Source organism: Hordeum vulgare, chromosome 2H (assembly GCF_904849725.1).
Source record: "Hordeum vulgare subsp. vulgare chromosome 2H, MorexV3_pseudomolecules_assembly, whole genome shotgun sequence".
NCBI lineage: Eukaryota > Viridiplantae > Streptophyta > Magnoliopsida > Poales > Poaceae > Hordeum > Hordeum vulgare.
In genome coordinates, this window is record NC_058519.1 from 377661881 (window position 1) to 377676881 (window position 15001).

Genomic DNA, 15001 nt, shown 5'->3' on the forward strand with positions numbered 1-15001 from the left:
TTGCATAAACCAAAAGGCATACATCTATAAGCATAGGTTCGAAGAGGACAAGTAAAAGTGGTTCTATCTTGATCACGCTGACACGGGTATTTGAGAAATACGAGAATATCCATCTAGAAAGCAAAAGTGTGTGTGCTTCGATAGTCTTTCTAGCATTTGATATATGAAAAGTGGAGAGTAACTATCTTTTCTAGTAGATTTACTTAATTTTCTAAAATCAATTACCATTCTATAGCAGTCACGATTCTTTGTGGAATGAGTTCATTTTTATCATTAGGAACAATAGCAATACCTCCTTTCTTAGGAACACAATAAACGGGACTTACTCATCCACTATCAGTTATAGGATAAATTATACCTGCTTAGAGAAGCGTTAATATTTCATTTTTTACCACTTCCTTCATTTTGGGATTCAGTCTTCGTTGGTGATCAACAATTGGTTCAACATATGGTTCCATATTAATATTTTGTTGACACAGAGTGGGACCCTTAAGATCATCAAGAGTATACCCAATAGCAGCTCGGTGCTTCCTTAGTTTTCAACAATCTCTATTATTCATGCTCTATAAGGTTAGCACTAATAATAATAGGATATATCTTCTTTTCATCAAGATAAGCATATTTCAAAGTGTGAGGCAATTGCTTTATTTCAAACACAGGATTAAGGCCGTCTCCAAAAATTTAGGGGCCCGGGACGAAAATCATACTAGGGCCCTAATTTTTTAAACCATAAAACTGAAGAACTGAAAGCATGCTCTCACATAATTATTTAACTTCAAATATGTCAGATTTGGTACAATGTTTAGGGAATACATGAAATACTAATGGTAAATTAGTAAAGATGGTACTAATGCTATAAACTTATAAACTGACCTCTTTTTCTACCAAAGAGCAAAATTCTTCTAGTATTTCTTGAAATGAAATCTTCGATCAAATCTTCATAATCAATCTTCTCCAAGACATCATTTTCAAGTGCTATTGTTGCCAATCCATTAAGTCTTTCTTGTGTCATAGTAGAACACAAGTATGATTTCAATAACTTGAGTTTAGAGAAGCTCCTTTGTGTAGATGCAACTGTCACTGGAATGGTTAACAAAATTCTGTATGCAATAACAACATTAGGATAGATTAAGGACCGTTTCTTCAAAGAATTCAAAATATCAAGTGGGCCCATAGATTTCTGAAGTGAGTCTTGGAGAAAAAGTAGCTCGCACGATAATTCAAGTCCATCAATGTCTTTATGTTCTCCACTCTTAAGCGCATCTTCAAGAGTAACACAAGTAGCCAACAAACTCTTGTCATCCAAGGATCACAACTTATCTGAAGTAAACAAGAAACCAAATATTTTTTCATACCCCTCATACTGTTTAAATCTCGTGTTAAGTGAAACTATAGCTTGATCAACAATATGCAGAAAATAATTGACCCTAAATGACTCCTCTGCTGATTATGGAACAATAGATGGATCATCTGCGCCCTCATCAAATTGCCTTTTTCTCTTGATTTGACGCTTGGTGCGGAACTCTGGATTAATATCCATATCCATTGCAAAAAAAATTCACCTTCCAATGCTTTTGAAAAGCTAGTTTCTCTGTACTTACTGAAGAAGGAAATCAAGCCCTTTACAGAATCAATTGCAATATCAATAAGCATATCCTTTGACTGCAACTCTGAGCTGGTCAAATTAACAGCTGATAATATTTCATACCATATGATTATTGACACTAAGAATTCAAAGTCACAAAGATCATTTTCTGCCAATGACTGAGCCTCACTACTAGTTGATGGATCTTCATCATTTTCAGCTTCCCTTATTTCTGGTAGTTGAATCCTTATAGCCTTAACACTATCACCATGACTCTCCCAATGAGTAGATGACAATGACTTGAGAGTCACTCCTATTATGTTATGTTTGAGAATGTGCCATCTTATAGTAGAATTAGCAAATGTCGTGTAGATGCGTTGGATAACTCCAAAAAAATCGGATGCTTTTCGACAAGACTTTGCCATATCACATAGTGTCAAATTCAAACTATGACAACCACAAGCTGAATAAAAACCTCTCTGATTTATTTTCAAAACTTTACTTTGTACCCCTTTATGTCTTCCTTTCATATTTGACCCATTATCATATCCCTGCCCTCTAAGATTGTCAATATCAAGGTCAAGACTTTTCAGTTCATTTTTTAGAACATCAAATAGTTCTTGCCCAGTCGTATCATTCACATCCAAAAACCTAATAAGGATTCCTCAATGCAAAAAGAACCTGAAGATGCATCAACATACCTAATTATGAAAGATGTCTGCTCTTGGTGACTTGCATTAGGAGTACAGTCAAGTAAAATAGAGAAGTACTTTGCTTCTTTTAACTTTCTTATGATTTCAGACTTGATTGCAGTAGCGAGCACACTTATTAGTTCATTTTGGATGGAAGGACCAAGATAATGATCATGGATTTTATCATTTGTGATGCGGTCAACATGCTCTTTTATAACTGGGTCAAACTCAGCCAACATTTGAACCAATCCTAAAAAATTGCCATTGGTATCTTGGTACACCTTGCTAATACTGCCACGAAATGCAATATTATGTTCCGCAAGAAATTTCACAATCAAAAGAATCCTAAGCAAAACTTTTCTCCAATGCTCCCTTTCTTTTTCAAGTTCTTGGTGAGCAACTTGTCAATTGTTTGATTCTTCTCCAACCTCAGGCGCAAGTCATACCAAGTACTCATATTTGTGACATGTTATCTACCATTTTCATGCTCTTTGAGTCTACTGATAAGATGATGCGAGTCACTAAAGCCATCATTTGCTAATTGACCCCTCACATGCCCCTTCCTTAATAATTTTTAGCAAAAACAAAATACTTTGTCAAGATCTTTGTTGTACACAAGCCATGCTCTATCACAGTTTTCTCCATTCGAGAGAACTCTAGTGTACGATAATGCTGAAAACCTTCTACCAAATTTTTCTATAGGACCATGCTCAATAGATAGGTATCTTTTAGGACCCTTTTGCACCAAAATATCAATCATTGTAGGATCAAGTGCATCCCTTATTTTTGGATCAAATATATCAGGTTGAACCAAGTTATTGATGTTATCATCAATATTAGCATCATCACCTTCAACGGAAATATTAGCAGTATCTCCTTCATCAAGATGATTTGAATCATCTTTGTCGACATTGTTAGTATCATCACCTTCATCAATTTGTGCAATGTGAGCCTCAAACTCTACTGGATCACCACCATCTACATCAACAATATTAGCATCTGAAATTTGGTTTTTAGAATTGGGTTGAGGTTCTTTCACAACAAAATTATCGAGAGCACCCTTTTGTGATCGAGCATATTCTTCTAGTTTATGTTTCTTCCTTCGCTTTGAAGCACCAGAATCATACTTCCTTCCTGGATGCATGATTCTTTCTGTTTAATTGGACAAAACGTAATCTGAATCAATTCAAACTCTAAAAACTATAACCCTTTGTGGCTAAGAAAATAGAAAAATACTTCACCTACATGCTTTGTCTACTGCCTGCACTAGCAAAGTAGGGTTTGACACTCCGACTACAAAGACTTACGTTGGCAAGGACTAATGGAAGATGCACCCTAGGGTGTGGCTGGTTGGCCATTTGCACCTCGACCGCCGCACGTACATCTGGCCGTGTGGGACTGAGTGTGGCCTCACGTTTTCCCTGTGTTGTTGTCGGCTCGTCGCCCGGGCACGCAGCCGCCGTCGTCAAGATTGCTAATCCTAAACAAGAACACAATTAGGAGAGCAAACAGACGGGCTACACCTGCTGGGACTACGTACGGTACATGGGCTACATGCTAGCATGCGTGTGTGAGAGTGCTAATGTGCTATAATGGGCTGCTTGAAAGTTAGTTTTTTTGCTGGGCCTTTTTTCATATATATATATATAGACATATTATTTGCTAGACTAGGGGCCCAAAAATTTTGGGGCCCTGTGCGGTTGGCCAATTTGGCCTTCCTCGCCAACGGGCCTGCACAGGATCACCCTTTGGTGGAGGAGGACCTCCTAGAGTTTCAACATGCAAGTTGTGTTTGAGTATAGGTTGTTGTTTAAAGAACATTCTATCTATTCCATTTCAATTGTGCATATGCATATCATTTTCATAGTCTAGCAAATATTGTTCTAATGGATCAGTAGGAGGAATGGCAATAGAAGCAAGACCAATTATTTCATCCTTAGTGGGCAATTCTTTATCATGGGGTTGCCTATTGAACTTAGAGAAATTAATCTCATGAGACATACCGCCAAAATTAACACTGAAAATTTCCCTTTTGCAATCTATTTTAGCATTGACAGTGTTCAAGAAGGGTCTACCAAATATTATGGGACAAAAATCATCTTGTGGTGAACCAAGAACTAGAAAATCAGTAGGGTATTTTACCTTTCCACACAATACCTAAACATCTCTAACAATCCCAAGTGGTGTGATGGTGTCTCTATTAGCAAGTTCAATAGTAACATATATGTATCCTATTTCAGCGGGTGATATCTCATGTATAATTTCTTGATATAAGGTAAAAGTAATAGCACTAACACTAGAACCCATATTACGTAAACCATGATAACAATGATCTCCTATTTTAACTGAGACGCCAAGCATGCCAACAATAGGTTTATTTTTATCTTTAGTATCAGGTTTGGCAATTCTAGCTGCTTCATCTCAGAAATAAATAACATGCCCATCAATATTATCGACCAAGAGAACTTTAACCATAGCAATACTAGGTTCTACTTTGATTATATTAGAGGGTTTAGTTTCTCTAACATAACTTTTGTTAACCACGGTTGAAACTTTAGCATATCCCTTTATTCTAATAGGGAAAGGTGGTTTCTCGATATAAGCAGCGGGCACAACTAGGTCAACATTGTAAATGATAGTTTCATATTCAACATTAACTAGTTCCTCAACTATTTATTTAGTAGGTGCATGATAATTAAACCATTTCTATTTAGGGAGATCAACATGAGTAGCAAAGGTTTCACAAAATGAGGCTACTATCTAAGAGTCAAGTCCATACTTAGTGCTAAAATCATTAAAATCATCGGTATTCATAAAAGATTTAACACAATCAAACTCAAGTTTTATACCTCAATCTTTACCTTAGTCAAGTTCCCAATATTCAGAGTTGCGTTTAATTCTTTCCAAAAGATCCCACCTTAATTCAATAGTCTTCTTCATAAAAGAACCCGAACAAGAAGTGTCGAGCATGGATTGGTCATTACGAGAAAGCGAGCATAATTTTTTTGAATAATAATTTCCCTTGGGAGCTTATGATTGGGGCATGAATATAACATTGATTTAAGCCTCCCCCAAGCTAGAGTGATACTTTCTCGTTCACGAGCCAAAAATTATAGATATAATTCCGATCATGATGAACAAGATGCATAGGATAAAAGTTTTGGTGAAACTCCAATTTCAATCGATTCCAAATCCAAGATCATGTATCATCACATAGCCTATACCATGTGAATGCTCCCCCCCCCAAGGATAAAGGGAAAACCTTCTTCTTGTCTTCATCTCCGAATAAATCTACAAGCTTAAATAATCCACAAACTTCATCCACATAGATTAGGTGAATATTGGGATGTGTTGTTCCATCTCGTGCATAAGGATTAGCTAGCAGTTTGTCTATCATACCCAAAGTAATTTCATAATAAATATTTTCAGTAGGTTCAGTAGGTTGAGGGACAACTATTTTGTTTCCGGTCGTGGTGAAGATACCCTGAACAAACCCCTCAAAGGATTACTTTCCATAGTGACAAGTGACAGTAAATTTCAGCACATAATATAAATTTTTCCTTACCAAAGGCGCTTCACACCCCAGCAACGACACCAGAAAAGAGTCTTGATGACCCAAAAGTATAGGGGAACAATCTTAGTCCTTTCGATAAGTAAGAGTGTCGAATGAGGAGTAGAAGGAAACGAGAAGCGGTTTCTAGCAAGGTAATTTGTGAAGCACTGAAATAGTGGTAACAAGTTTTTTGATAGCAAGATAATTGTAACAAGTAACGAGTAGCAATAGTAACAATAAGTGCAGCAAGGTAGCCCAATCCTTTTGTAGCAAAGGGTAGGCAGGAACGATTTATTATAATAGGCAAAGCGTTCTTGAGGGCACATGGGAATTTCATCTAGTCACTTTCGTCATGTTGGATTAATCTGCGTTCGGTACTTTGATAATTTGGTCTGTGGGTGGACCGGTGCTTGGGTGTTGTTCTTACTTGAACAAGCCTCCCACTTATGATTAACCCCCTCAAAAGCATCTGCAACTACGAGAAAAGTGTTAAGAATAAATTCTAACCACAACATTAAACATAGGGATCCAAACGAGCCCCTTACGGAATAGCGCATAAACTAGGGTATAACTTTCTGTCACTCTCGCAACCCTTCATCTAATGACTACTACGCAATGCATTCCCTTAGGTCCAAAGATGGTGAAGTTTCATGTAGTTGGCGTTCACAAGAGACCTCTAAAGGAATCACAACATTCATACCATCAAAATATCGAACGAATATAAACTTCACATGACTACTTGCAACATGACTTCTCCCGTGACATCAAGAACAAAAGTAACTACTCACAAGTGATAAACATGCTCATGATCAGTAGGGTGTTAGATAGCATATTGGATCTGAACATATGATCTTCCACCAAATAAACCACAAAGCATCAACTACAAGATGTAATCAACACTACTAGTCACCTCCATTTCATTGACGAGATTTATCACTACTTTAGCTACTTTAGTAGCTTGGTCAATTATACGAAATTCGCGATTATTCTATTTCCTCATGCTCGCAATGTATAGTGGTCAAATAGGATCATTTTCTTGACCTTTTACTTTTTTTATCATGTGGGAGTTAGAATTAATTCCTTTTTACTTACTTTTATCCATGTGGGGGGAGGCGTCTATACTCAGCTACAAAGTTTATTTTGTATACTGCACGCGGTTCTTTTTTTTCTTAATCGGAGTTCTCGGTATGGGCTTATATGGTTCCAATGAACCAGGATGAGATTTGAGGTTTTGGTACAATATTGAGCACAAGAGATGAACTAGGGTTTTGAGAGGAGATGGTGTTGTTGAAGATGTTGATGAAGATTGGCCTCCCCAAGATGAGAGGGTTGTTGGTGGTGTTTCAGCCCATGAAATATTCTCCGTGAAGTATTGGTATTTTTTATTTATTCCAAAATTATTCTAGTATTTTTATTTATTCCAAAAGTATTCTCCAGTACTTCTTTCTTCAAGTATTTTTTATTTATTCCAAAAATATTCTCCATGAAGTTTCAGCACATTTGAAGATGTGCACAATAGGTATCTCTAACGTAGCTTTTTCAAGTCCAGAATTCCATCTGTCGGCATTATCCATCTTTGTCTAAACCTTGGATATTATGAGAGAAAATGCATAAGAATTACTCCATAAAGTGTTATAATGCATAAAAACACTATAAATAACAGTAGCAAAACATGATACAAAAATGGATGTACAAAGGCCATCTGGAGCTTCGTTCCAGCACCCTGTAGGAGGGGGGATCGATCACGAAGGGCCTCTTCATCAACTTTGCTGCCCTCAAGATGATGTATGAGTAGTTCACCATAGACCTATGGGTCCATGGCCAGTACCTAGATGGAAATCTATCTCTCTTGATCTCCAATACAATGATCATCACATCTTCGCTTTGATCCACATGATGTAATTCGTTTTGTGTGGTGCGTTTGTTGGGATCCAATGAATTGTGGGTTTATGTTCAGATTACTCATGATAAATATTTGAGACTCCTCTGAATACCTATATGATTCTTATGTGCATGAATATGATAGCTTCGTAATTATCTCCGATCTTTTGGAATAGTCTCGCCAACTAGATTGATATTTCTTAGGTGAGAGAGGTGCGTTGTAGTAGCTTCAACCTGGCGAATTTCTATATCCGAGTGACAGAAGGGCACAAGATGCGTATTTGTGTTGCTGCTACTAACGATAAAACGATGGGTTTTATTCATATTGCTTGAGTTTACTTTGTCTACATCATGTCATTGTTCTCCATGCATTACTCTGTTTTACTTAATACTCTAGATGCATGTTGGATAGCGGTCGATGAATGGAGTAATTATAATTGGTGCACGCAAGAGTCGGTTTATTTGTTTATGGATGTGATGCCTATATAAACATGATCATTGCCATGAATATCGCATAACTATCCACTTTTTTGTTAATTGTCCAACAGTAATTTGTTTACCCATCGTATGCTATTTTTCATGACAGATGCCATTAGGGAAAACTATGCCCCCCCCCGGGGTCTATTCATAACATATAAAGAACCTTCAATACCTTGCTGCCATTTTTTTATTTTATCTTGCTATCTACAATTATCTACACACCTCACTCCCTTGCAAATAACAAGGACAAGAGGATTGACAACCCTCTTGCCCGCGTTGGGTGCAAGTTTTTCTTTTATGTGCAGCCGCTGAAGACGGTTGTGGTTGATATTCCTATTGGTTTGATAAACCTTGGTTTCATAACTGAGGGAAATACTTACCCACATTGTGCCACGATAACCCGTTCCTCTTGACGAAAAACCCAATGCAGATCGCAGGTATCACATGCATAGTCTGACTGAAGAATTTGCAACTTTTGGTGGTTTCCTTGACATTTTTTTCATGCATTTTTAAATCCGAGTTGTTTATACATATATATAATAGTAGTAGGACTGATAGCATCTTCCTGCTTCTCCTGCAGGTAACTCGGTTAAGGTTCTGGCAAAAGCAATCTATGTGTGTGTCTTTGCAATTCATATCATCGAAGGGCAACTGGTATCTTCCTCGTGGTCTTTGCCAATCTTTGTAGTAGTGGCATCTGATTTTACGGTTTCAACTTTCTCAAGCATTCAACCAAAGTTGATATGAGTATACCAACTAGCATATATAGAAGGTTGCTTATTAGTAGTTGTAAAATAATTCGATTAACAAGTTATGAATTTATGAACTTTGCTGCTCCCCATGAATATTTTATTATTATCATCCTAAGGTGGTAATTAGATTTAAATGTTGGTCTGATTCATCATATAGGAAAATTTGAATTAAATCTCTACATGTTGTGGTGGGTGATGATTGTGAACTACTTTTAGCACCACTCTAAAGATATCATCCATGATCACTAATAAGGTCAAGAGAAGATGGTTCTATAACAGTATTTTTCTACTCAAAACACATAAGCTAGAGTTGTATAACTTACTTTGGTTTATCTTTATCTTACATTAATACTTTTTGAAGCAATATTAATGAGTTAACCCATTGCTAACAACTTGTTTCATTCCATTCTTGTCTTTGCGGTTCTCCATTACTAATTGAATGAAAAATGCACTCATGTGTTACATCAATCTTCAACTTGCAAAATTAAATCACACCTACAAGACATGCCTACAAATACTTATGTCTGTTAAATCATGTTTAGCATTTGTGTATATACGACCGATGTTCAACGTTATAGGGCAATATGGTTAATCTTCAAAATGTAAATTACAAAGCCTCTATTTATTTCATGAGTGCTTAACCACATGTCCATTTTGTGCAAACCTCACATGAAAGATATCACTGCTCCAATAGTAAAAGACAACTTTTTTAATTATTACTGAAACTAAGGCGCTTTGTGATACCTCTCCAATGTATCTCTTATTTTTTATTGTTCCATGCTATTATATTATCAATCTTGGATATTTTATAAGAATTTATATGATGTTTTATATCATTTTTGAGAACTAACCTATTAACCCAATGCCCAATGTCAGTTCTTATTTTCTGCATGTTTTGATCTTTCACGAATATTGTACCAAACGAAGTCCAAATGCCCTCAAACTTTTTGATGATTTTTTATGGACAAAAATTAAGACGTCGAAGCTTTGGAGGGCGACCGGAGGACACACTGGGTGGCACCAAGACAACAAGGCACACCCTGATGGCTTGGGCCACCTCCCACAGCCTCTGGCCCTGATCTCTTTGCTATAAATTCACATGTTTGGGGAAAACCCTAGAGAGACTCCCGAAACACTTTTTTCATCGTCTCAAGCTTCTGTTCTGCCGTGTGCCCATATGGAGCCCTGTTCCTATGCACTGCCGAAGGTGGATCAATCACTGAGGGCCTCTACATCAACCTTGCCGCTCCCATGGTGATGTGTGAGTAGTTTACCACAGACCTACGGGTCTGTAGTTAGTACCAAGATGACTATATATCGCTCTCTCCATGTTCATCATTGCCAAGATCACCGTGATTCCCGTGGTGATCTATCTTATGTAATCACTCTTGTGCGGTGCGTTTCTTGGAATCCGATGAATTGTCGGTTTATGTTCAGATTATTCATGAAAATATATTGAGTTCCTTGTTGGTCTTTCATATATATGCATGATTATGATAGCTTTGCATTTCTCTCCGGTCTATCGGTTTGGTTTGGCCAACTAGATTGATTTATCTTCGGCAGAGTGGTGCATTGTAATGGGTTCAATGTTGTGGTGCTCAATCCGAGTGACAGAGAGGGACATGGTACGTATTTGTATTACTGTCATTAAGGATAAAACGATGGGGTTTATTCATATTAGTTGAGTATACTTTGTCTACATCATGCCATCTTGCTTAAAGCGTTATTCTGTTTTACTTAATACTCTAGATGCTTGCTCGATAGCGGTGGATGAGTGGAGTAATAGTGGTACATGTAGCCAGGAGTCGGTCTACTTGCTTAGGGACGTGATGCCTATATGTAATGATTATTGCCATGAATAAATATTGCATGACTATCCACTTATCTATCAATTGATCAACAGTAATTTGTTTACCCACTTTATGCTTTGTATGAGAGAGAAGCCTCTAGCGAAAACTATGGCTCCCGAGTCTCTACAAATCAAATTCCAAAAACACTAAAAATATTTATGTTATTTATATTCTATAATTTTACTTTATATTTATTTATATTTATATTCTTTATCTATCACTTGTTATCTCTTGCAAATAACAAGTTCAAGGGGATTGATAACCCTCTTGCCCGCGTTGGGTGCAAGTGTGTGATATTTTGTGTGTAGGCGCTCAAGATGGGCATTTGTGTGGTCCTCCTATTGGTTCGATAACCTTGGTTATCACTGAGGGAAATACTTATCTCTATTGTGCTGCATCTCCCCTCCTGTCCAGGGAAAATCCCAACAGAGTTCACAAATAACATTTAGCATTTAGAAGCCTACTACATGTCGCGCAACAAGGTGCGGGGTATCCATCTAGTTATCAAAGTATCGAACGTGAATCAACTAAACATTACGAATGTGACTAGACGACAACTCCCATGTGTCCTCGGGAGCGCTTTACTTTCTATTAGAGAACTTTTTCGCTTGTCCCTTGCTGTAAAAAGGATTGGACCACCTTGATGCACATTTTTAACAATTGTTACTTGTTACTTGTTATGAACTGCCTTACTACAAAACTATTTGTTACCGCTACTTTGAGTGCTTGCATAGACTACCTTGCTAAAAACCACTTGCCATTTTCTTCTGCTCCTCGTCAGGTTTGACGCTCTTACTTACCGAAAGGACTAAAATTGATCCCCTATATTTGTGGGTCATTAGATGCCTCCACACAGGTGGAGGCCACTCCAAAACCTTCTAGAACCTTCCTCGTACAATACAAAAAAATCTCAAACTTTTTTGGCAACCCTGGAAATATTTTCCATATATGCTTTATTTGCCTCTGGACAATTCTAAATCTCATCATGATGTCCGGGATGCCATTCGATACTCTGAAACAAAATTTGATAACGCCATCTTATTATCCCATCAAACCCTAGCAACACCGACCATTAAGTGTGTGACCCTACGGGTTCGATAATATGTGCATATGCTCAAGACTCGTCTCCAATCAGTAAACAATAGCGAGACCATGGATGCCCATAATGGTTCCCACGTATTCCACGAAGATATTTTATCGGTTGAACCACGGTGATAAGGATTTAGATAATCCCATATACAATTCCCTTTGTTTGGCGATATGTTACTTGCCCGAGACTCAATGTATGTATCACCATACCTAGTCCAATCTTGTTACCGACAAATTCTCTTTACTAGTTCTATCATAGTAATACAATGTCCCCGTGACCAAACACATTAGTCAAAGGCTTGCAAGCTACTTAGGATGTTGTATTATCGAGAGGGCCCAAAGATATCTCTCCGTCACATGGAGTGATAAATTCTAGTCTTGATCCATGCAACCCAACTTGTATTTACGGAGATACCTCAAGAGCATCTTTATGATTACCCAGTTATGAAGTGACGATTGATGCCCACAAAGCATAGTTCCGGTACTAGGGAGTGGCATGATCTCATGGTCTAAGAAACATATACTTGACATTAACAAAGTTGTAACAATTTAAAATTAGTAGTACCATTAGATGCTAAGCTTATATTTGGGTCTTTCCATCACATCGTTCTCCTAATTGTTGGGGAATGTTGCATGGAAAACAAAAAAATTCATACGCACACAGAAGACCTATCATGGTGATGATCATCTATGAGAGGGGAGATCGGATCCACATACCCTTGTAGATCGCTAAGCGGGAAGCGTTAAGAAACACGGTTGATGTAGTCGAACGTCTTCGCGATCCGATCATGATCCGTCCCACGAACTCCGTCCCGATCTAGTACCGAATGGACGGCACCTCCACGTTCAGCACACGTATAGCTCAGTGAAGATCTCCGCCTTCTTGATCCAGCAAGAGGGGAGAAGAGGTAGCTAAATTCTCTGGCAGCGCGACGGTGATGGTGGTGGAGCTACTCCGGCAGGGCTTCGTCGTGCCAGACTAATCTAGCTACGGGGTGTCGAAGTTTTGGAGGGGGAGAGGGTTGCACTTTGGCTTGAGTGCCAAAAGCCTCTCTGCCCTCCACTATATATATGAGGGAGGGAGGGGGCTGCGCCCTAGGGAAAACCCTAGGGTTTCGGCCGACACAAGAGGGAGAGGAAAGAGTCCTCCTCCAACTCCACTTGGAAGGAGGAGTTCTCCTTCCCCAAATCGGATTGGCCTCCTCTCCTTGCCTTTTCTACTACTTCGGTCGACCTAGGTCCTCTTGGGATGGCAACCAGCCCACTAGGGTGAGTGGCCCCTTCCGGTAGAACTCCGGAACCCATTCATCATTCCCGGTACTTTACCACTAATGCCCGAAAACCTTCCGGAAGCCAAATAGATACTTCCTATATATCAATCTTCGTCTCCGGGCCATTCCGGAAACCCTCGTGACGTCCGGGATCTCATCCGGGACTCCGAACAACCTTCGGTTACCAACATCAATAATTCAGCTATACCAAAAAATCATTGAACCTTAAGTGTGCAGACCCTGCGGGTTCGAGAACTATGTAGACATGACCAAGACACTCTCCGGTGAATATCCAATAGCGGGACTTGGATGCCCATATTGGATCCTACATATTCTACGAAGATCTTATCGGTTAAACCTCTATGTCAAGGATTCATTTAATCCCGTATATCATTCCCTTTGTCCTTCGGTATGTTAATTGCCCGAGATACGATCGTCGGTATCCTCATACGTATTTCAATCTCGTAACTAGCAAGTCTCTTTACTCGTTCCGTTATACAAGATCATGTGGCTAACTCTTTAGTCACATTGCTTGCAAGGTTTGTTTGTGATGTTGTATTACCGAGTGGGCCCCGAGATACCTCTCCGTCATGCGGAGTGACAAATCCCAGTCTAGATCCATGCCAACTCAACGGACACCTTCGGAGATACCTATAGAGCACCTTTATAGTCACCCAGGAACGTTGCGACGTTTGATACACACAAGGCATTCCTACGGTGTCAGTGAGTTACATGATATCATGGTCATAGGAATGTATACTTGACATGCAGAAAACAATAGCAACAAAATAACACGATCACATGCTACGTTTATAGTTTCGGTCTTGTCCAGCACATCATACTTCTAATGATGTGATCCCGTTATCAAGTGACAATACTTTGTCTATGGCTAGGAAACCTTAACCATCTTTGATCAACGAGCTAGTCAACTAGAGGCTTACTAGGGATAGTATTTTGTCTATGTATCCACACATGTACATGTGTTTCCATTCAATACAATTATAGCATGGATAATAAACGATTATCTTAAAATAGGAAATATAATAGTAACTATTTTATTATTGCCTCTAGGGCATATTTCCAACACTAATGATATGACCTCGTTATTAAATGATAACTCATGTCCATGGTTAGAAAACCTTAACCATCTTTAATCAACGAACTAGTCTAGTAGAGACTTACTAGGGATACAATATTTGCTTAGGTATTCACGCATGTATTCGAGTTTCCGTGTAATACAATTATAGCATAAAGAATAAACACTTATGAATAATAATGCTTCTAGGGCATATTTCCAATGGCTAAGCTTATGACATATTCCTGCCCAATTGATACCCCATCTAAATGATATGTCAAAAATCAATGTTGATGTTTCATTCTATGGTAATCCAAGGGGAGCCATAGTAGCTATATGTAAAGATCAGGATGAAAAGTATCGTGGAGCTTCAACACTTGTTTTCCCCGGCTTGTTTCAACCAGATAGATATTGTGTGAGCCTTTAACACATAGAAAAGTCAAGCGTTGGCCCTAGCAAAGGATTTCTCTTCGAAGAACTCATGCTGGTGCTTATGGCAAGGTGGTTGCGGTTGAAATCCCTAGTGGTTCTTCGAGAAGGTATGGAGTGATCTTGAAAGATATTCAAGGGTCGCCATCAAGTTTTAGATATGTTGCTTCCATTCATGAGATCAGAAGTTGTAATTTTAAAGTCTAGAACTTAGCTAAGCATGTTATATCATCTAGTGTTGACCGTCATGTTTGGCATATAAGCCCTAGTGATTCTGTTTTGCTGCCTATAAACATTTTAGTTGTGTTCTCAAAAGCAAAGATGTGATAATAGATGCGGAGGCC